Here is a 20,917-nt window from a genome sequence, read left to right on the forward strand (position 1 = left end):
CTTTTCTAGTGTCCTTCCAGAACTGTTTTTTCTCCGTGGGCCTGGGAAACAGAGTAGGGGTGGCATGGAGCACCTCAATGGTGTGGGGGTGCTGTGTATGCCCTGTGCTCTGCTGTTGAGGGGATCCCATGCCCCAAATTTAGTGCCCCAGGTCTCAGTTCTGAAGCCCTCAGATACAGGACATGGGCTGCAGCCCAGTGTCACAGAAATGGCACCTTTTGCACCCCACTCCCATGATGGATGCCTGGTTTCTGATTACTCAGTGAGGGAAGTTCACCTCAGTGAGGGCTCCCGTGTGTCTCCCCACAAACCTAGGTAGTGGGCGCTGGGACCTGGGCATCTGTGATCCGCGAATGCTTTTAGAGTGCGCCACTTTTCCACACAAGGTTACCAGCTGGCCTTGGAGTATTTGTAGGTCTCTGTGGAGTCCTTGTTTTTCTCTAATGGCATCCTGAGCAGTTCGTTCACCTTCGCGGTGATTCCTGCAGGGTTCTCCACAGTTCCCATTCGCGGGGTGCAGTAACTGCAATAGTTCCTTTCCACTCACAGTCCCACTTGATGTGTACTTTGTTCTCATTTTTTTTTTCTGTTAGTTGGAGTGGACCAGAGTTGTGAGTGGGGGACGGTAGCAGGGTTCTGAGCTTTCCTCTCATCTCCGTCCTCTTTTATGGCAACTTTCCTCTTCGGACAGTTTGGCAGAGTCACCCGTTTATCTCCCGTGTCCCAGTTCTCATAGGGACCTGCTGCTTTTCCTCCCTATTAACTTTTTTTTTTTTTGTGGGAGGACTTAGTCACAGTGTTTCCCTATTGCCATCTTGGCCCCAACTCTGTTATAATTAGTTTTTAAAGATTTATTTTTATTTATTTATGCATATAAGAACTGGGGTGTAGGCCAGAGGTGCAAGGGGTGAGATGATTCACCAGAGACAGAGTTGAGAGCAGAACAGGCAGATCTGCTGAGGGGAGCAGCGGATGAGACAGGAGAGGTCTGCTGCGCCATGTGGGTCAGCTCCCTGGCTGGGGATTGAACTCATGTTGCAGTGGCTGGTGATAGCTTGATAGTCCGGAGACTTGAATCCCTGCCCCACCAAGGAGGCCCATGCCATTATTATTCATAAGTATTACTGAAACAATTTATCACTGTAGGGTAAATGGTTTTCAGGCTTTTCTGCCCTCCTGGGATTAGAATTGCCCCACTTGATGGGGCACCTGCATTTGTTACATTGCTATAGTTGTCTTGTTTACTTCTGTGGGCCTTGACTGCAGTGTTTAGGTATTTCCCCAGGAGAAGCAAAAGCAGGATAGAGGCAAGAGAGAGAAGGGGAGAAAGATTGCCAGAGAAGCCCAGAGTGGACACACACCCCGGGCTTGGAGGCCTCCTGGCCTCCCTGCACCCCTGCCTGCCATGTACCTGGTTGCTGCACTACACGTAAAGCTCAATAAAAGCCTGAGAAAGCCACCGAGGGCTCCAGGATTCCTCCTTTATCTGGTATGCTCGGATCATAGATGAACCAGCACTGTGGCCATCCTGCCCCTACAATCACCATCTTACAACTGACACAGAGCAACTTTACTGCTCACGGCCACTCTGGAGGCAAAGGGGAAAGTGTGGCTTCTCCTCCCCACGAGAGAAGTGGGTCTCAGGAGGAGGGTCTGTGGGTCACTTGCTCCCTCAGAAATAAGAGCAGCTCTAATGGGGCCCTAGAGGTGACCTTACCCCTGTGTCTGCAGTGTCCACGTGAGGAGAGGGGTCTCTAAGCATCTCTGCCCTTATTGTCCATCCTCACTGTCTGTGCCTGCAGAGGCCGTGTCTGCCTGATGTGGGCGCTGACTGTGCAGACAACTGATTGGAGGCTGGCTTGGAATGTGGTTATATGATCTTGTCCCAGTGAGTGGGACAGGAAGGCAAGACCAACCATCAGTGTATAGCATTTGCCTTGTACTGAACAGGGCAGGGCGCTGCAAAGCAGCCTGGCTTGGGTTGGCACTGATGCCAGTGAGAAGACAGCTGACCTGTAGGTTGGGGTGGAAAATCAGAACAAGGCTGAGCAAGTGGCCCCTGTATTCACCAGGAAGGTGTCTCTCTCTTTGTTATTTATGGGATCACGGAGGCTTGACCTTAGAGTTATTACTGGGGGAGCCTGTCTCACCTCTGGGCTCCTTTAATGAAGGTCTTTTCCTCCTGCACTGGGGTCTTTCCAGTCAGAGGCAGCTTATGGTCTGTTTGTCCTGCAGTCTGGCTTGTGGGTTGGGCTGCGCCTCCCTCTGTAGAGAGTGGGACCGTCCCTCTTCCAGCGCCCTGTATAAGGGCACAGAGGGTGTAGGGTAAATGGTTTTTCAGGCTTTTCTGTCCTCCCACCATTAGGTTTGCCCTGCTGATAGGGCACCTGCAGTTGTTACATTGTAGCAAACTGTCTTATTTACTTCTGTGGGCCATGGGAAGAATATAGAGAGAGTCATCAAGCAGAGAAGCAGCAGGAAAGAGGCAGGAGAGAGAAGGGGAGAAAAGAAGGCCAGAGAAGCCCAGAGTGAAAGACTTGCCTGGGGCCTAGAAGCTACTGGCCTCCTGGCCCTCTGGCCCCCAAGAGCCCCTGTGTGCTGTGTACCTGGTTGCTGCAATGCATGTAAAGCTCAATAAAAGCCTGAGAAACCCACTGAGGGCTCCAGGACTCTCCTTTACCCGTCTGCGGCATCATAGATGACCTGCTCGTGCCCATCCTGCTCCTACAGAGGGCATGGCCCTGGGCGGTCTCTTTGGATACTTGTGGCTGAAATGTCCTGTTTGCTTGAGGCCCTTTTAGAGAGGCAGAAGATTTACATTAGTTTCTCAGAGTCCTTGTGTTTCCCTTGGTCTCATTGAGAACAAAGGCAGCTTCCCCATCAGCTGCCGTGGGTCTCTCACTTTAGTCTCCAGCATTTTCCATCCTGCCTCAGTTGTGGCGTTAGAATTGAAATTTATACTCCCAGCCTCCCCCAGGAGTTCTTTGTTCTCCAGTTTATGAGCTGGCCAGGCAGGAGCTCAGAAGATGGAGGACACAGTCCAGGGATGAGCAGGCAGTGGAGGGTTCTTTACCCACCTGGAAGAGAATGACAGGAAAAGCACCCCCTTTTTTGTCATCTCTGACCTGTAGCCAAAAGGCACCCCTTTTGGGTCTCAGAATTGTGGGGGGAAGGTGGCCTGCACCCACAAGTTGGAGGGGAGAGATCCCGTTGATTAGTCACCCTTACCCATGCCCAGCAGCCCCTCGTCCTGTCCCCACATCTTTCCACAGGTCTGAAGACCCAGTAGGGCACCTGCCTGGAGGGCGGGTCTCCGGCTGGTGAGACACCAGGACACAGAGGAGGAGCCTTTCCCAGCTTCTAGGACAATATCTGTGGTGCCTGAATGGAGAAGCAGGGAAACCAAGGAGGGGATCCAGGGGCAAGTCCAGGAGGGATAGAAAATCTGTGAGGACGGACTCTGAGGTGGACTGGTGCAACGCAGCAGTTTCAATCGTTATGTTCTCAGTTTGTGTGGGGAAATGTGACCACAGACCAATATTTTGTGCAATGCTGTGGTAACAGTAACAAAGCACCTGTGAAATTTTCTGCCAAGTTCATTTCCTTAGTGTTCAGGGGCAGATAATCTGCCCCCACCCGTGCCACCATGGGGAAATTCTTCTTCTCTATTCGATTCACAAAAAACTACACACCCCCTTACACCACAGTGTCAGTGGGGATCATTCATGTATTTTAACACTGTCCTCTGCTTAGGCTGAGGGAGGCAAATTGCCCAAAAACAAGCTGGATACAATCTGAGCACTTTTGATGGTCATTTCCGCTAAAACCTGGAAAATAATTTGACTGTCCCACCACTTTACAAAGGTATGGAATTTTCATGCTGTTATATGAAATGATTTTTATTTTTATGTCTTCGAAAATTAAGAAAAGTTGATGGTTCATATGATGTTTAAGGCTATAAGGTTTCTGGCTTGTGTATTTTCGGTTAATAACTTGTTATATAATGTTAAGACAGTACTCATGTAATGGAATTGATGTGATTTGGGTGACTGCATCCAGGATAATTATGAAGTGAAATCATTATTTCCTTGTCTTTCTTTTTATATGAAAGATTTATTTTTATTTATTTATGCATACAAGAACTGGGGCATAGGCCAGAAGACTGAGGGGGAAAAGAGTCACTGGATACAGAGTGGGGGAGCAGAACAGGCAGATCTACTGAAATGCACTGCTGAGGGGAGCAGCAGGCGAGACAGGAGAGGTCTGCTGTGCCTTGTGGACCAGCTCCCTGGTTGGGGATCAAATTCATGCCATAGTGTCTGGTGATAGCTTGATAGTGCTGCGACTTAACCCCTGTGCTACCAGGTGTGCCCTATTTCCTTGTCTTTCATCTAACTTCAGACATTTGTTTTTCTAGAAGAAATGATCATCTATTGCTTTAATGAAATTATGCGTCACACATGGCCTATAAATACAAATTTGTCTAATAAAACTGATGTTTAGAATATTTACCATAGATATAAATGGTAATATATGGCTGTGAAGGTATAAAAACAGCTAAGCTGCTGCTTATGATTATCTAATAGTCTTGTGGATTAAGGGAAAGGGGAGAGTTAGATAAACTTATTTGTTGAAAGGTCAAAGATGAATAACCTATTATATACTGATGGATCACATTTATATGGGAGAATAAGATATATTTTGGAGTTTTGCACCTATAACCCCCCCCATATGGTTGAAAAAATCAAAGTTATCAGAATAAATATAATAAAATAAATAGCTATGAAGATGACTCAGGCCTGGGCTCTGTCCCAAGGAGAGTGTGGTCACAGGAATGCGCTGAGAATGGAGGGGCCAGGGAGGCTTCAGACTGGACTGTGGTAGTTACTCAAAAGGAGGGAGGGTGGATAAATTGTATTGTTAAGTGAGACACATCATTAAATTATTTAAATGTTCATTGTTTCCAAGAGAAGAAAAGAACAATATACATAATGTTCTTGACAAGGGTCACAGCTCCTCCAGTAGTGTACTTAAGATTTGTGCATTTTTCCAGATAGAGTTTTATTTCATAAAAAGATTCTTAGCTCAAGTGTTGAGAAATGAAAAGTGGGGAGTCCCTAGTGACATGAGGGGTTAAGTCTCAGCACTGCGAAGCTATTGGCAGCCATTGCAGTTAGAGTTCTAACCCCGGCCAGGGAGCTGACCCACATGGCACAGCAGACCTCTCCTGTTTCGTTTGGTGCTCCCCTCAGCAGTGTATTTTGGTAGATCCACTTGCTCTGTTCCCTACTCTATCTCTGGTGAATGCTCTCACCCACACACCTCTGGCCTGCACCCCAGCTCTTGTATGCATAAATAAATAAAACAAATCTTTAAAAAAAAATCAAAGAAAGATGGGTACTGCCATCTGCAACTAACTTTGAAATGCATCAGAAAAATAAAATGGATGAATAGAGAGATGGAGCCGTGGATGAAGATGAGTGATAAAGCAAATGTGGCGAATGCTAATGCTGAATCTAGGGTGTGCTCTGCACTGTTATTTCAATTTCTCTGTGTGCTTGAAAATGCTCATAAAATACCACAGATTGAGGGGTGAATGTGGCCACACTCTGTGGGTAGGTCAAGGCCTCCAGCCTGTCCTTAAAAGCCTTTGAATGCACCCATTTTTCTGAGTTGTCTGGGGGTGGAGCCCACCACAAACCTCCATGAGGCTTCAGCCTGTCAAAAATCACGGCTCTGAGTTTTCAGTGTCTCCTCTGTGTCGGCTCCCAACATGCTCACGCATCTGCTTCTAGGAGGTTCTGCAGCATCTGCTCTCCGGATTTGGCCTGGTTCCTCTCTATCGACACCTGCATTGATTGAGTTGTGTCTTATTAGAATTTTTTGATGTGTTCCTTGACCAGAATCATGTGTTCTTACAGAAAAGCTGTCTCCTGTGTCAGGCCTTGGGCACCACAGAGCATGTGGGGCATGTTCTGAAGGGCCTGGTGACTTGATTCCTCCTTTGAGCTTTAGCTCTTGGGTGAACAGCTACAGCCTCCTCCCCAGGGAGGCTTGTCACTGCCTTACTGGTAGCCTTTCTAGGGCCCCTGATGTAGTCCTGCTCTCTGCTCCTTCACATTGAGGTTTTCAGCAAGCATCCTGGAGAAGTCCCTGCCCACACCACCCAGGCCTCTTGCCCAGGCCACGAGAGCTGGCTCTGAGTGGCAAGGAGGCCTGGAAGGTGGCCCCTTTGGAATCCACAGCACAGGCATTTACCGACCCCCCCACCCCCCCACCCCCACTACCCCCCACCCCCCCACCCCAACTACCCCCCATCCCCCCACCCCTCACCCCTCCCACCCCCCTAGGGGCCTCTGGCAGATTGTTGAGATACACCCCAGGATCCAGGGTTTGCATCATTATGACCTTGTGAGAGTCAGTCACAGCTGAGCAGTGAATAGACCAGGATGCTTTTCTGCCGCGGACCAGCACAGCAGTGAACGATGAGGCCGTCTCAGGGTTGAGAGACTGCGCAGGGTGGTCAGGGATTCGGTTAAAGAAATGACAAACAGACACACTTCAAGAGTGAAAATCTGAGTGTAATTTTATTTGAGTTGGTGACCAGTATATATATGTTTTCTAAAAGCATAGGAATGGCGAACATCAAAGAAATCATCTTGCTCATAGGTTTAGCTTATCATTGACAGGGCAGTGATTTACATCTGGACCCAGGCGCATTCCTAAGTAGTTAGGCTATTAATTTTTCTTTTTGTTTTATATGATTACTTTTTGTTTTAACTACTCACTATTACTATTAATTAACACGGGTGAATTTTACTTTTCACAATGTAATATTTTTATCATTTAGATTAATACAAACTAAGCTAAGTATACAACAGAGAAATTATTAAGCTAGCAGTTCTATTAATACACAGAGTTTAGTAACGTTTCATTTGAATCAGCCTAGTTATTAGATTTCGTATGTTCTTTTTAAATCGGCAAACCAATGACCTTTTAAACAGAGAAAGAGAAAAGATTTTAGAGAGACAGTTGTATTAGAATAAAGTTGGTGGGTCTAGAGAAGGTGAGATAAGTTTCCGTGTGGACAGCATTCCTGTAGTGGCTCCTGGTGGTCGTTATCTTTCAACAGGCTTCCGTCTTATCTATGTCTTCAGGCGGTTTTTGCTGTTCTCCTCCTGCGCGCTGGTTGCCCAGCCGGACCTAGGGATTCCTAGAGGTCACTGCAGGAGGAGGTGCAGCAAGTATATCTTCAGGGGGTTTTGCTGTTCTCCGCCTGCGCGCTGGTTGCCCAGCCGGACCTAGGGACCGTGGCGCAAGCCATTAGCCCTAAGGGTCACTGCAGGGGGAGGTACAGCAGGTCCTCCTTTGTTTTTTTTAGAACGGAGTTGGTAGGCGTACATGTCACGTTGAAGGCGGTAGATCGACCTGTGAAGTGAGCGGACACAGAGGGGAGTTAAAAGACAAAGGAGAAGGACAAGTAGGGAAAGAGCAATGAAGGAAAGAACAAGATGATACCAGTGAGTCAGAGTCAAAGATTGGAGAGTAGAAGCTAGAGAATGGGCAAAGGAAGAGACTGAAGTATCCAGATGAGATTTACTGACAGCAGAAATTTCAGATTGGAGAGACGAGAGGTCATGAGAAAGGTCATTGTTATGCCAGATACCCAATAGGTGATGTTTGGTAAGATTCCAATGTAAGGAAGAGTTATAATGCAGAGGCGTAACGCAAATGAAACGAAACTGAGCATGGCATCGAGTAGACAGTTGTTGTTTGAGGAGTTGAACCTCATCGCCAATAGCAATAACAATTTCTTCCAGAGCATTTAACTTTCTTTCCAACTTATAGTCAATGTTCCGCAGTGTAGAGAGCGCCATGGACACATTTTTGGTAAGGTCATTCACAAAAGAAGCTGTCTTAGCTTCCTGAATTAAAGCAACAGAGGAAGCAGCTAAAGAGGTAACTAAGGAAATTAATGCAGCAATACCAAGAATAAGAGCAACAATAAAACATTTAGGATGAAGAAGAGCATGTACCTCATCCAAAATTTGCATAGCAGTATTATACCAAGGGATATTATGTAAATCAACAGGTGACATAACATAGGGGAATCTTTTGAGCAAGACCACCACAGGATATAGACGAGCAAGAGGGGGGGTAATACAATTAGTAACAATGCAACCGGAACAATGAATGGAGTAAGAGGTCCCACGCGATTGAATGCATGTAGCTAAGGCGTTCCCCAGAAGTATAGCGAAGGGGTATTCAACGTAGGCACGCACTGGGATCTTAGCGGTTGTGTTGTATCCAGGTTGTTTGAAGTGAACGGCATCAAAAGCAGCGAAGAGGCGAAAAAGTTCAGGCTGGAAATAAGGCTTATTATGATGATGAAAAGCATACATAGGTAGTACCCATCCAACAGAAAACTTTCTGTAGTGAAGGGCTGGAACAGCAAATGAAAAATCATACACAGTAAACTGAGACATAAGAGGGGATATAGGCATTGCCTGAGAGAAACCACAATGTAGCCAAACTGGGTAAGAAATAAGGGAATCCCAGAATTGGTCAACATCCCGGTATTTTTGAACACAGTTGGGAAAAGGGGGAGTAAAGGATGGGGAGGAGAAGGTGCGGATTTCATTGTCTGCTGTCAGTTGGTCCAAGGCCATAAACGTCAAACCCCAGACAACACGATCTCTGTTGTCCGTGTGGTGGTTCTCCGGAGGGGTACGAGGTGGTGCATCAGTGAGCATAGAAACATAGTGTAGCATCATACAACCAGGAAGGGATACAGAGTTAGCAAAGACACAGAGTGGAGGGTCATCAGACAAACCCTCATAATCAATAGGGGAAGAAACCATATGTTCAGGGTGAAAATCAGCTAACCCACCAAGGAGGTTAGTGTCATTGACGTAAACTTTTATGGCAGAATTTTCAGTCCAGGAAACGGGATGCAGAAAAGGCGGCTCGGGTACATAAGCCCAAAAATGGGCCGACTGTACAGGCGTGGATTGAGTCGCCAAGATGGCAATGATAGCCAGGAAAATTGATGTGGCTGTGCGTGGAGCATTATTTTGTTGAACTAGATGTTCAGCCATCGTCATGAGGGCCTTTATGTGATCCCATGTTGGAAGGCAGCTGGGAGTTTCCCGCTGGAGCTGAAGATGACACTTCTCCTTCTTAGATTGGTTTTTTATTGCCCCTGATATTGTAATTATCCTGTTCCCTCACTAGCTTATTTCCTGTTGTGCTCATTCTTAATCACCCCCAACACAACCTTGGGGTCAGAATCTGCATGGACATATCACATACACCAGCTATTCTGCCCGCTTCATCCTGGGCAGACCCTGTCCCACAGCCTCAGTCCTGCCTCCCGGGGCCTGAGGCCTGCTCACCTGTGCAGGGCTGAGGGCCCGGATCCCTCACCTCACACTTGGCCTGTCTCCTGTCCCTGCTCCCCTGTGGTTGATTTTCCTGTGTCCTGTTCTCTGTGTTCAACGTCTTTGTTTCCCTTTTTGCCCACTAGTGCCCTTTGCTTACTAGAGGAGGGATGTGGAATGTCACCCCTGAGACCATGAACAGCTGAAGTGAATGTCTGTGCCCCCAGCTCCTCCCCTCACCTGGGCCTGACATGGAGTCTGGGCTGGATTCCCCTGAGGATTGGGCAGACCTGGCTCCAGGGGCTTCTGGCCTCCAGGCCTGAGTTGTCTCTCAAGGGCCCCAAGGTCTGTCCTTCTCCAGCCTCTTTCTGAAAGTCCCTGGGCGGGTCATGGTGTGGGGCTGCTTGTCCTCTGCAGGAGGAGCCCGGGGAGGACACTCAGGTGCACATTTTATCTGTGAGTGCTCAGGGATTTTCTTAATTTTTTTCATCATTTCCATTCTCCATTCTTTTCGACACTTGTATTATTAACTATTTGGAATCTCCTGGTTGATAGACTCAGTTTCTTGTAGGTCTTCTCTCTGCTTGTCATTTCTTTTCCATTTACATTATTTAGTGGGAGTGAGACTTTGATATTCCAGTTCATCTACTCATTTATTCATTTCTGTGATTAAATCTCTAATTTTCAAGAACTCTTATTCTGAGCACCTGAAATTTTATAACATCTTTTTTCTATTTCCTTTTTGTTTTTTAGTACTAGAAAGTAACCAAATTTCCCTAAATATGCATAGGGAATCTACATTTAAATGAGTGTGTGAAATCTGTGCAGGAAAACAGGGTGAGCTAAGGAGTGAGATGGGGCCTGGCACCCCAGGAGAGAGGAGGGGATCACTTGGCAAGGAACAGGGTGACTCATGACAAAGATCTGATATTCTGTGTATGCCCTGACATATAGTAGGTTTCTCGGATACAAAGCTTGTTTCTGGTAATAAGCCTAATTTTGGGTAAGGCCACCCATTTTCACACTAGGTAGTTATATAAGTGGTAAACATTTCTTAAGATGAACCTCTGATGATCCTCAGATGAAAATAATTCACATGCCAAGTGACCTGTCTGGGGGACACCTTTCTGAACGTCTTGGGGAGGCCTGTCCTTCAGCGCATAATAAATGAGGGAAGAGCAGATGAGGGGGAGGACGGAGCCAGGACCAGGCTGTAGATTAGGCTACAGGCCTCTTCAGCATGGTTGGGTGCTGGGGCAGGACGTGAAGGGAGGCTGAGGGCAGAAGGGACAGGCTGGTCTATGGGGCCAGAGCACGTGTGTCAGGGATAGAAGTGACAGTTATGGGAAGAGATAAAATCTCTTCCTTATGCTTAATTTTTTTTAATATATATAATTTTTGATACTATTGATACTATCTGATTTTTTGATACTTTTGATACTATTGATAGTAGGGATCGGGTCCTGTTAGTGCTCCTGCTTCTCTGCTTTCACAATAAACATGTTCCTTCCTCCCAGCACGGGGCTCAGGTGGGGTTTACACGTGTCTCTGTCACCTTTACTCAGTGTCCATCTCTCCTGACAGTGCAAGCTCCATGTCTCCAGGGGCCTCTCTCTGCTCCCCATTGTATCTGCAGGGGAGGCAGCTTGGGGAGGTAGGAGCCAGCCAGGGAGAGGGATGCTGGGAAGTGAAGAGGAGGCAAAGGCAGAGAACACTTGGGAGATGCTCCCTGGTTCACTGAGAAAAGCATTTCTCAAAGTGTGGTCTGTGGAGCCCTTGAGGTCACCCAGAACCTTTCATGGGGTCCATGAGGTAAAACTAGTTTCAAAACATCACCTAGACACCATTTGTCTTTTCACTATTTGGCATTTGCTGAGGTAAAAATTCATAAGAGTGGAGCTTATAGTACCACTGCAGAAGTAGTAATTCTTCACCAGCACTTACCTGCAGGAACAAAAATCAAAGCCAGTTTCACTTGAAAATGCCCTGGGAAAAGCATTAAAAGTTATCTTCATTATTGTGTCATCCTCAACTCCACATTTTAAAATATGTGGTGTGCTGACCTGGAAGGACACACAGAGCACCTCTGTGGCATCCCAAGCCCTGTGTCCTGAGGCAAATATTTGTTACGAGATGAATTAGATTCTTTTTATTTGTGGGCAACACCAATCTTACCTGACAGGATGAATGACACAAACTAATATTATTTAAATTTGGGTAATTAGCAGACACTTTCCTCAAAATGAGTGTCTGTTTCTTGAAGAAAATCAACAATTGGCAAATGACAGTAACTTTGCCTGATAAAATAAAAGCTCTCAGAGAAAACCAGAATTATGAAAAATTGAGTGCATCACTACTTGGCAATTTATAGTATGAATTTTTCTTTTGGGATTTGTGATTAAAAAATAAAACATTTTTTGATCATTTGATTACAGTGTAATTAACACTAAAAATCTATGTAACTTAGTGAAACAATGTATCACCTTAAAAAATCATACATTAGCCCAAGTTCCAACCAATATGCAAGAGAGGCCTATGGAAGCATAACAGAATAGGAAATATTCCCTGATATTATTTCAGGTTTCACTTAGCAAATAACCTTCCAGAAACTACCACCTGTGTAGATTTAATTTAGTATCAATATTCATATTTATCTGAAAACACTACTAGCTTCTTCATTCCTCCAGGCTGCTGCTTCTCCCAGCCCAAATCCACTCCTCCCTAAGGTGGAGATGGGATTTGGAGCCTCCCCTTTCTGTTGATGTCACCCTGTCACAGCATCATGTCTCCCTCTCACAGGCTCTGTGGGGTGGTGCAGCCATGATGACCCCACACTCACCCCCATTTTCTCTCCCCATTTTCTGGGGGTGTCCAGGGAAGACAATCAGCATCATCCTGCTCCAGTTACAAAGTCTCCAAGGACCCTCCTGGACTCCTTCTCCCCAGGCCCCTGGAAGGCATGTGATGCCCCTCACCCTCCTGCTGCTGCTCTGGGGGCCCCTGGCCCTGATGGAGACCCAGGCAGGTGAGTGCGTGTCCAGCTGGACACTGTTGCTCCAGGAGGGAGGAGCCAGGAGCCCCCTGCGGGTGCAGCACCCCAGGAAAGGCTCATCTCCCCCCAACCTCTTGTACCCCCTACAGGCCCATTGTGTTCTGGCCCCTTCTGTCCCTTCCGCCTCCCCTGAGTGCTCTGGTCCCCTGAGTCTGGGCCCTTCTTGACCTACCCCCCTTTTCACTCTCACGGCCCCGCCCCTTTCTCCCCTTGGCCCTGGGCCCTTGCTGAGAGGAGGTCAGCCCGGGTCTCCCCTCCCGCCCCCAGGCTCCCACTCCCTGAGGTGTTTCTACACCACGATGTCCCGGCCGGGCCCCGGGGAGCCCCGCTTCATCGCCTTGGGCTACGTGGACGACACGCAGTTCGGGCGGTTCGACAGCGACTCCCCGGGCCAGAGTGTGGAGCCGCGGGCGCCCTGGGCGGGGCAGGTGGGGCAGGAGGACCTGGACGAGGAGACTCAGAACCTAAGGTACATGGCACAGTGGTTCCAAAAGCTCCTGAGGGACTTGCGCGGCCGCTACAACCAGAGCGAGGACGGTGAGCTTCACGGAGCGGGGCCAGGGTCAGGTCACACCCCCATTCCCACCCTAAGGCCGGGGTGTCCCGAGTCTCAGGGTCCACTGACCCCTCGAGGCTGGTGATCTGCCAGGCCCCTCCCCTGGGAAGGGACTGTCCTGCCGGCCCTTTCATTTCAGTTTAGGTTTATTCAGGGTTGGAGGGGTGATGGGGGGGCGACCTCCGGGCTGACCGCTGGGCGGGGCACAGGGTCTCACACCCTCCAGAGCATGTGTGGCTGTGAAGTGGGGCCAGACCTGAGTCTCCTCGGCGGGTATGAAAAGTTCGCCTACGACGGCGCGGATTTCATCTCCCTGAGCGAGGACCTGCGCTCCTGGACCCCCGCGGACTCGGGGGCTCAGATCACCCAGCGCGAGTGGGAGAAGCAGGGGAGGGCCAAGCGCGTCAGGAACATTATGCAGCGCAAGTGCTTCCCGTGGCTCTGCAGACTCCTGGATTCGGGGAAGGAGGTGCTGCAGCGCACAGGTAAGAGGGGCCACAAGGCCTCGGACCTCCCCTCTCCTGGCGCCCCACAGGGAAAATAGAATAATGGGCAGAACAGCACCTGCTTTCTGGGCAGAGAGGGAGAGTCCCCTGGGTTTCATGTTCTGTGCTAGAGAGAGACTCGCCCAGAAGACACCACTTTTCTGGACGGTTAAGGAATCCAGTCTCTCCTGAGGGAGGGAGGCCATCCTGAAATAACTCCCCCTGGATCGTGTGACCCGGCAGCCATCCTGGGAACCATGAGTTTCCCTTTCAAGGTCTTGTTTTTGGTCTGAGAACATTTCTGGATCTGACTCCTGCCTTTCTGTGTCATTCACCCTCCACCCAGGTCAGGAGCAAAAGTCTGTGTTCTCCGTAGAGACCTGCATCCTCCTACCCTGGGCTCTCACCTGATTATCCCAGATTCTCCAGACCAGGCTGGTTTCTGGGTTTTGTGCTTCCTCCCTCCAAACCAATTGTCATGTCCACTCTGAGGATGGTCAGTGAGGCTGCTTCAGTGTCCAGGAAGGAAAAAAAAAACAAAGTGTGAACTTTTTGTCCCTTCTCCTCAGATCCCCCAAAGACACAGATGACCCACCACCCCACCTCTGAGCATGAGGTCACCCTGAGGTGCTTGGCCTTGGGCTTCTACCCTGCGGACATCACCCTGACCTGGCAGCAAGATGGGGAGAACCTGACTCAGGCCACGGGGCTGGTGGAGACCAGGCCTGGGGGGGATGGAACTTTCCAGAAGTGGGCGGCTGTGGTGGTGCCTTCTGGAGAGGAGCAGAGATACACGTGCCATGTGCAGCATGAGGGGCTGCTGGAACCCCGAGTCCTGAGATGGGGTGAGGAGGGAACATGGCACAGAGTTTCTCAGGGGCATCAGGAGCCCTTCTGGAGCCCTTCAGAGCATCAGATGGAAGCCTGGGGCTCAGAGTCTCTCCTTCCCTTCCCTTCCAGTGCCCCCTCCTCAGCCCACTGTCCCTACCAACTTCACCGACTCCACTGTGGGCCTCATTGCTGGCCTGGTTCTCCTTGGAGCTGTGCTCACTGGAGCTGTGGTGGCTGCAGCTGTGATGTGGAGGAAGAAGCGCTCAGGTAGGGAAGAGAGTGGGGGATCTTGTCCACTGGGGGCTTTCATGTCCCAGGGAGAACTTGCCCTTCCTGGTTAGTAGGGAATCTGATCCACACACATGTGTTGCCCAGTCTGGAGCTGATTGCGAACACTCACTCTTTTGTAAAGCACTTATGAAAATGAATCACCAATTGTTCACCCTATCAATGTGATGGGGATCTGTTTCCCAGTAAATGTAATAGGGGAAGGACCCTGCTGAGGAAAGACTCCAATTTCCTTTCATATCCATTCTTCATATATCCCAGTCCTGACCTGGGTCTTCAGGCATAGTTCTAGAAACTTCCCTGTGACACAGACTTGGGGATTCCTTTAGGGCTCCATGGACTGACTCCTCCCTTGTCTCACATGATGTTTCTTTCCACAGGGGGACAAGCAATCAGCTACACTCAGGCTGCAGGTAATTGTGGATCAGGGTTTGGATCCTGAGCTCCTGAGGACAGTGTAGAAGGAATTCTAGGGAGAGTCACCCTCATCAGTTCCTCTGAGGGTATCATCTCTTGCCTTTGACCAGGTCTCTCTTGTGCTTCCTCAGGCAGTAACAGCACCCAGGACTCTGGGATGTCTCTCACCCCCTGGGACACCCCAGAGGATGGGGCCAGGTTGTGGGGAGCTGTGAGTGGGACAGTCTTAGGATGTAGTGGACTATTGAGAATGTTATCACTTAATGTAATTCACCCGAATTTGTTCAATATTATTTTCCATCATAGAATGAGAGCTTTGCCTTGTGTGGGACTGAATGTTATAGGATTTCTCTCCCCCCATTTTGTAACTTCAGGATCCTCTGCTTTATTTAATTTTATTTGTTTTCTAGCTATCAGTGATTGATGTAAATTTTTTTTATTAAATCTATTTATTTGTTCTCTTACATCATTGTTAATTTTTGTATAATATTTGATTTCTCTCTCAGGTGTAGTCCTTATAGTTCTCTCACCACCATAGCACCCATGATCCATCACTACAGTCCCTTGTGCTCTTCCCTCCCCTGTTTGGAACCATCTCTTTCCCTTCCCCCTGCTGTAGGCCTCAGATCTAGGATCCGGCTGCAAGTTTTGTCTTTATTCTGACCCTTTGTTTGATTTCTGTATATCCCACATAAAAGGGAAACCATCTGATATTTATTTTTTCCTTCTGAATTATCAAGCTTATTATTCCTTCCTACCCCATCCATATTTCCCAAATGGCATGAGTTTATGTTTTTGATCACTGAGTAGTATTCCACTGTATGTGTGGACCACACCTTTGTGATCCATTCACGACCCCCTGATTTAAAACACAATGATAACCTGAAGCAGGACATTTCCTAAGCCTGCTGCTTGGGGGAGTCTGATGCTTAGTTTCTGTTGCCTTCCCATATCTGCTGCTTGGGGGAGTCTACCGCTTTGGTTCTGCTGCTTGCTGGAGTGGAGAAGTTGCTGGAGAAGTTGCACTGCTTGTCTGAGGTGGTAGCCATGACACCTTTGAACCCTCTTCCTGAACAATAAAGAATGCTTATGCCATGAGTGATGGTATAGCAAGTTTCTCATACAAACTGTGTAAAGCCTTGCCATTCTTGTTCCTGGGTGCTCAGCCTATGGGAGCGATCCCACTGAGCCCACTGGTGTGACAATTAAATCTCTCTCTCTCCACCTCTGAGTGCCATCTGATTTCTGGGAAACTGCTAGAACATTTTTGGTTCCCTGGTTCTAGTTCAGCCCGTCCCAAGGGACTGAAGGAGAGCCTGGTCACCTCTCACCCCCCCTCACGGGGCCAGGCAGAGTTGTCTGGTGGGTGGAATACATAGCCAGATGCCAGATCTTTGTTTTAGGTGCAAAGTAGGAAGTGATTTTATACAAACCATTAATAAATCAAGGCAATATATTCATCAGTAGCTGTTTTCTCCCAAACAGGTGTGCCAGAGTAACTCCGTCACAGTCAAGGTCGTGATAACAATGAGCTGTCAGACAAAGATTCCATGTCCCTTGAAGTGTCTTTCAAAATAAACATGATTTTGGGCCTCCCCGGTGGCGCAGCGGTTGAGCGCTGGGTTGCGATGCTGCCCGCGGCCTCTGCGGCGCCAGTTAGATCCCCGGCTGCTCTCCGGCCTCCGGAGGAGGGTCCCACATGGCGCGCAGACCTCTCCTGCCGCCAGCTGCTCCCCTCAGCAGTGTACTTTGGTCCTTCTGCCTGCTCTGCCCCCCGCTCTGGCTCTGGTGAATTCTCTCACCCTCCCGCGCTTCTGACTGTACCCAGTGCATGTATAAACAAAACAAACAAACAAATAAATAAATAAAACATGCCTCTATTAAAAAAAAAAAAAGACAAACATGATTTTAAAAAATTATTTCTACCTTTTTTAGATTCCATTTAATTTTGCTGTTCATTTCTTTTTCTTCATGCTATCCCAGAGCGGTTTCTGCAGGGTCATGGCACAGAGGGGCTGTCAGTGGCCTGGAGCTTTGAGTGGGGCTGAATCTGACCTGCCTGCACGGAGTGGGGCCCTGGAGCCCCAGAATCAGCCCCCGGGTCTGGTCCTCCAGGGCAGCTCAGGCCTTGCTCTGCCCACCTCTTGGCTCCCTGAATCTCCCTGACACCCGGGCAATAGGGAACTGAGGGGGATGCTGGGTAAGGAGGGGTTAAGGACTCTCCTTAACCACTATCTCCCCCATACGCTGCCATCTGCTACATCAAGACAAAACATGTAAGACCTTTAATGGAAAGGAACTTTAGTGTGCAACAAAGAAAAAGGAAAGAATAAATTTTCCAAATCAAACATTCAAAGTCACCCGTCCCCTTGTAGGTAAATGTTCAGCCAAGAGGGTTGGCCCAAGCAGGGCCTGAATGCCTGCCACCTAAAGCACCTCCTGGCAGGGACCCATAGAAAAGGGGTGGGCGGGGCTGACAAGTCTGGAAGGAAAAGAGAAAAATCAAGATAGAAGCTGCCATTATAACCTCCCCACGGGTCTCTCACTCACATCTGTGCCACCCAGTCCAAGGCCAAGAAGTAAGTGCAAGTTCTTCATGTGTCTCTCTGCTCCATGTGCCTCCTCCAGGTCTCCTTCTGGCTCATCCTGCTTCCTTCCTTCTCCAGTCTCCTCTCCAGCTGCTGCTTCTCCCTGCTCAGCTCCACCCTCCTTGCACGGTGGGACAGGGAACCTGGATCCTCCTCTGGATCACCAGTTACAGTCCTCTCCTTCAGCAGCACGGAGTGTGTGTGGGTGACACCAGCCCTGCAAGGACGGGCAAGGCCCCGGATATACGTAGTTCCCTGGGCAGTTACAAGCCAGCACTGCTGCATCCCCCAGGGGAGACAGATGCTCTGAGGCCCCCAGTGAGAACCTGTGTCACCCACACATACCTTCCCCCCACAGAGTCCCCTATGCTGCTCCTTCCCTGCCCAGTCCTCTCTGGCTCCCCACTGCACCCCTTTCCACCTGTGTTCCCTAAATTCCCCATTTCCATCCTCTGCTCTCCTTTCCAGAAGTCTCCCCATCTTCCTAACCAGTGCCCTGAGAGCTTTCCTAGGCCCCTCCCCTCGAGGAGGGGCTTTCATCCTTGGAAGCAGAGGCAGAAACAAATTACAAGGACCCTGGGATCTAAGTTTCCATCCCAACAGACTGAGGCAACCTATATATTTGGGGATCCGCCCAGAACTTAGGAACCAGTTGTTATGTCCCAGAGACCACTGGAGACTAAAAATAAGGATAAGCTGACACATACCTGGGCGCCCCCTTGTGTGCAGACCCCTGTCCTGTCGGTGGGGGCCCAGGGAGCCTGGGGAGGGCCTGGCTGAGCAGGAGAAGGGGCAGCTCTGGTCTCCTGTGCTCAGCCCTGTGACCACACGGGGGTGCTGCCGCGCTGTTCTGGAGTCTGGAAAAGACCTAATGTGCACAAAGAATTCTAAAGAATTCTCAGAGTTGGGGGCCCTGGAGGTCAGCATCCTGGGGATGAGATGCTCTGTGTGGAGCAAGAAAACCAGGGCTCAGAGGCAAGGAGACTCCATAGCCCTGCCCTGTGTGTGAGGTTTCCATTTTTTCCTCCTCAGAACGCCTAGGAAAACTGGAAATTAGACAGATTTTTCCTTCTACAACCTATAAAATTTGGAGGGTATTTAAAAAAATAACGTTTAGGGCCTCCTGGTTAGGGCCAAGGGGTTAGGACACCACCTATGAAGCTATCTGCAGCCACTGCAGCACAAGTTTGATCCCCAGCCAGAGAGCTACCAACATGGCGCATCAGACCTCCCCTGACTCACCTGTTGCTCCCCTCAGCAGTGTATTTCAGTCAGTCTGCCTGTTCTGCTCCCCACTCTGTCTCTGGTGAGTCCTCTCACCCCCCACACCTCTGGCCTGTACTCCAGGTCTTGTATGAATAAATAAATAAATATTTTTTAAAAATAACATTTAAAGAATACTGTGAAACTTACAGAAAAGTTGCAAAGGTAGCACAGTTCTTGTTTATCCCACAGCATTTCTATTTTGTTAACATCCTACATGAGTAAAGTTTTTCTTTATGACTAATGAAGCAACGTTGACATAATTACTAAATGCCATACTTTCATTAGGTTTTGCTAATGTCCATTTTATGCTCCATAATCACATCCAGTTTGCCTGGATGACAGTTTCTCAGACTTTCCTCATTTTTGAAACATTGACTTTGGTGAGGAGTAATGTTTTGGGGAGGTCGTGGGTTCACAGATGGGGGTTCTTGGGTCTCCTCTTAGAAGAAAGTTTCACCAAGTCCTCCTTTCAGTGGTGTGCGTGTCCCCCCCTCCATACTCCTCCCCCCCAACACCCCACACACAAAAGGAAAGAAGGAGATGCTTGTGCAGACCCCAGCAGGCAGGAAGAGCTGCCCCTGGAGAGGCCAGGTGTGTTAGGAGAAGCCTGCAGGCCCCAGGCAGAGCCTTGGGAGCAGAGCTGTCTCTTCCCCGGGCAGAAAGGGCACTGAGGTGGTGTTCTAGTTGGGAGGGCTCAGTCCTTTGTGCAATTGTTATCTGTCCTTAAATGAATGACTTCTATGGTGTGACTAGGCAGATTGTCAGGACCAGTGATTCTCTGCAGTGGCTCCATCTGCGTACCCCAGCTCTGGTCTGTATACATGCTGTAGCGTCTAATACTTGCTGTAGCAGCTGGCCCAAAGCATTTTACATTTCTATAGTTGGTCTAATAACTATGTTAATCACTTCTACCCCCACCTCCAGTTTCTGGTCATCTGACCCCTCCACCCTAATTTTTCTACTCTCCTTTTTTAAAAGATTTATTTATTTATGCATATAAGAACTGGGGCACAGGCCAGAGGTGGCAGGGAGGTGAGAGGATTCACCACAGAGTGGGGAACAGAACATGCAGATTGACTGAAATACACTGCTGAGGGGAGCAGCGGGGAGTCAGGAGAGGTCTTCTGTGCCATGTGTGTACCTCCCCGGCTGGGGATCAAAGTCGTGCTGCAGTGGCTGAGGATAGCTTCATAGGTGGCATCTTAACCCCTAAAGCCACCAGGGACACCTAATGTTTTACTCTTAGCCTCCATCAAGGAGCACTGCTCAGGAACATAGTACCTCAATTTAGGTTTTTTGGTTGTTGTTGTTGTTGTTTTGAGTGGGACTATGGGATTGGGGAAGCAGACCACAGGGATGCTGTGCCATTGTCCACTCAACACGTTAGTGCTCATCATGTCCACCTGACTGATCACTGATGGTGTTAACCTTCAACACCAGGCTAAGGCAGTGTTTCCCAGATTTCTTCCTGCCAAACTTCTTTTTGTTCCATTTATTTAATGCTGTTGTCTTTGGAAGGAAGCACTATGGGCAGCTCACACTTAGGGTTTTCTGCTATAAACATTTGCTATAAATATTTGCATGCATACAGGGTTTTGTGCAAATATAAGTTTCAAATTAATTGGTACATCAGGTTTTTTGTTTTTCAAAGAAACTGTCAAAGATCTTCCACAGTGACCAGCTATTTTGTACTCTTGCTGCAGTGATGAGGCTCCTGTGTCCACATCCTGGGCAGCACCTGTGCAGGGTTTGCATTTTTCAGCCCCTACTAGGTGTGATGGCGTCACTGTTGTTCTTTTTGTCTTTCCCTAGTGCCCCGTGATACTGAGCATCTGTTCATGTTCTTCTTTGTTGTCTGTATCTCTTCTTGGTGAAGTGTCTGTTAAAGTCTTTTGTCTGTTTTTCAAATGAGGCACCATTCATTTACAACACTGTTTTTGTCCTTTTTAAAACTGGGTTGTTTCTTTTTGCTCATTGAGTTTTAAGCATTATTTTGTGAATTCTAGATACAGTCCTTTTTTTCATATTCATGATATGCAAATGTTTCCCCCACT

The 20,917-nt window shown here is 48.5% G+C and overlaps 1 protein-coding gene across 1 annotated transcript in view; it reads left to right on the top strand.

Annotated features, from left to right (window-relative positions):
* Nucleotides 1-20,917, top strand: part of LOC311188217 (class I histocompatibility antigen, Gogo-B*0102 alpha chain-like) — a gene marked incomplete at both ends in the record, with an annotated part of 231,494 nt that overhangs the window by 116,112 nt on the left and 94,465 nt on the right. The gene's annotated exons all lie outside the window — the stretch shown is intronic.

The sequence above is a fragment of the Talpa europaea genome, assembly GCF_964194135.1.
Source record: "Talpa europaea genome assembly, chromosome: 2".
NCBI classification, from domain to species: Eukaryota; Metazoa; Chordata; class Mammalia; order Eulipotyphla; family Talpidae; genus Talpa; species Talpa europaea.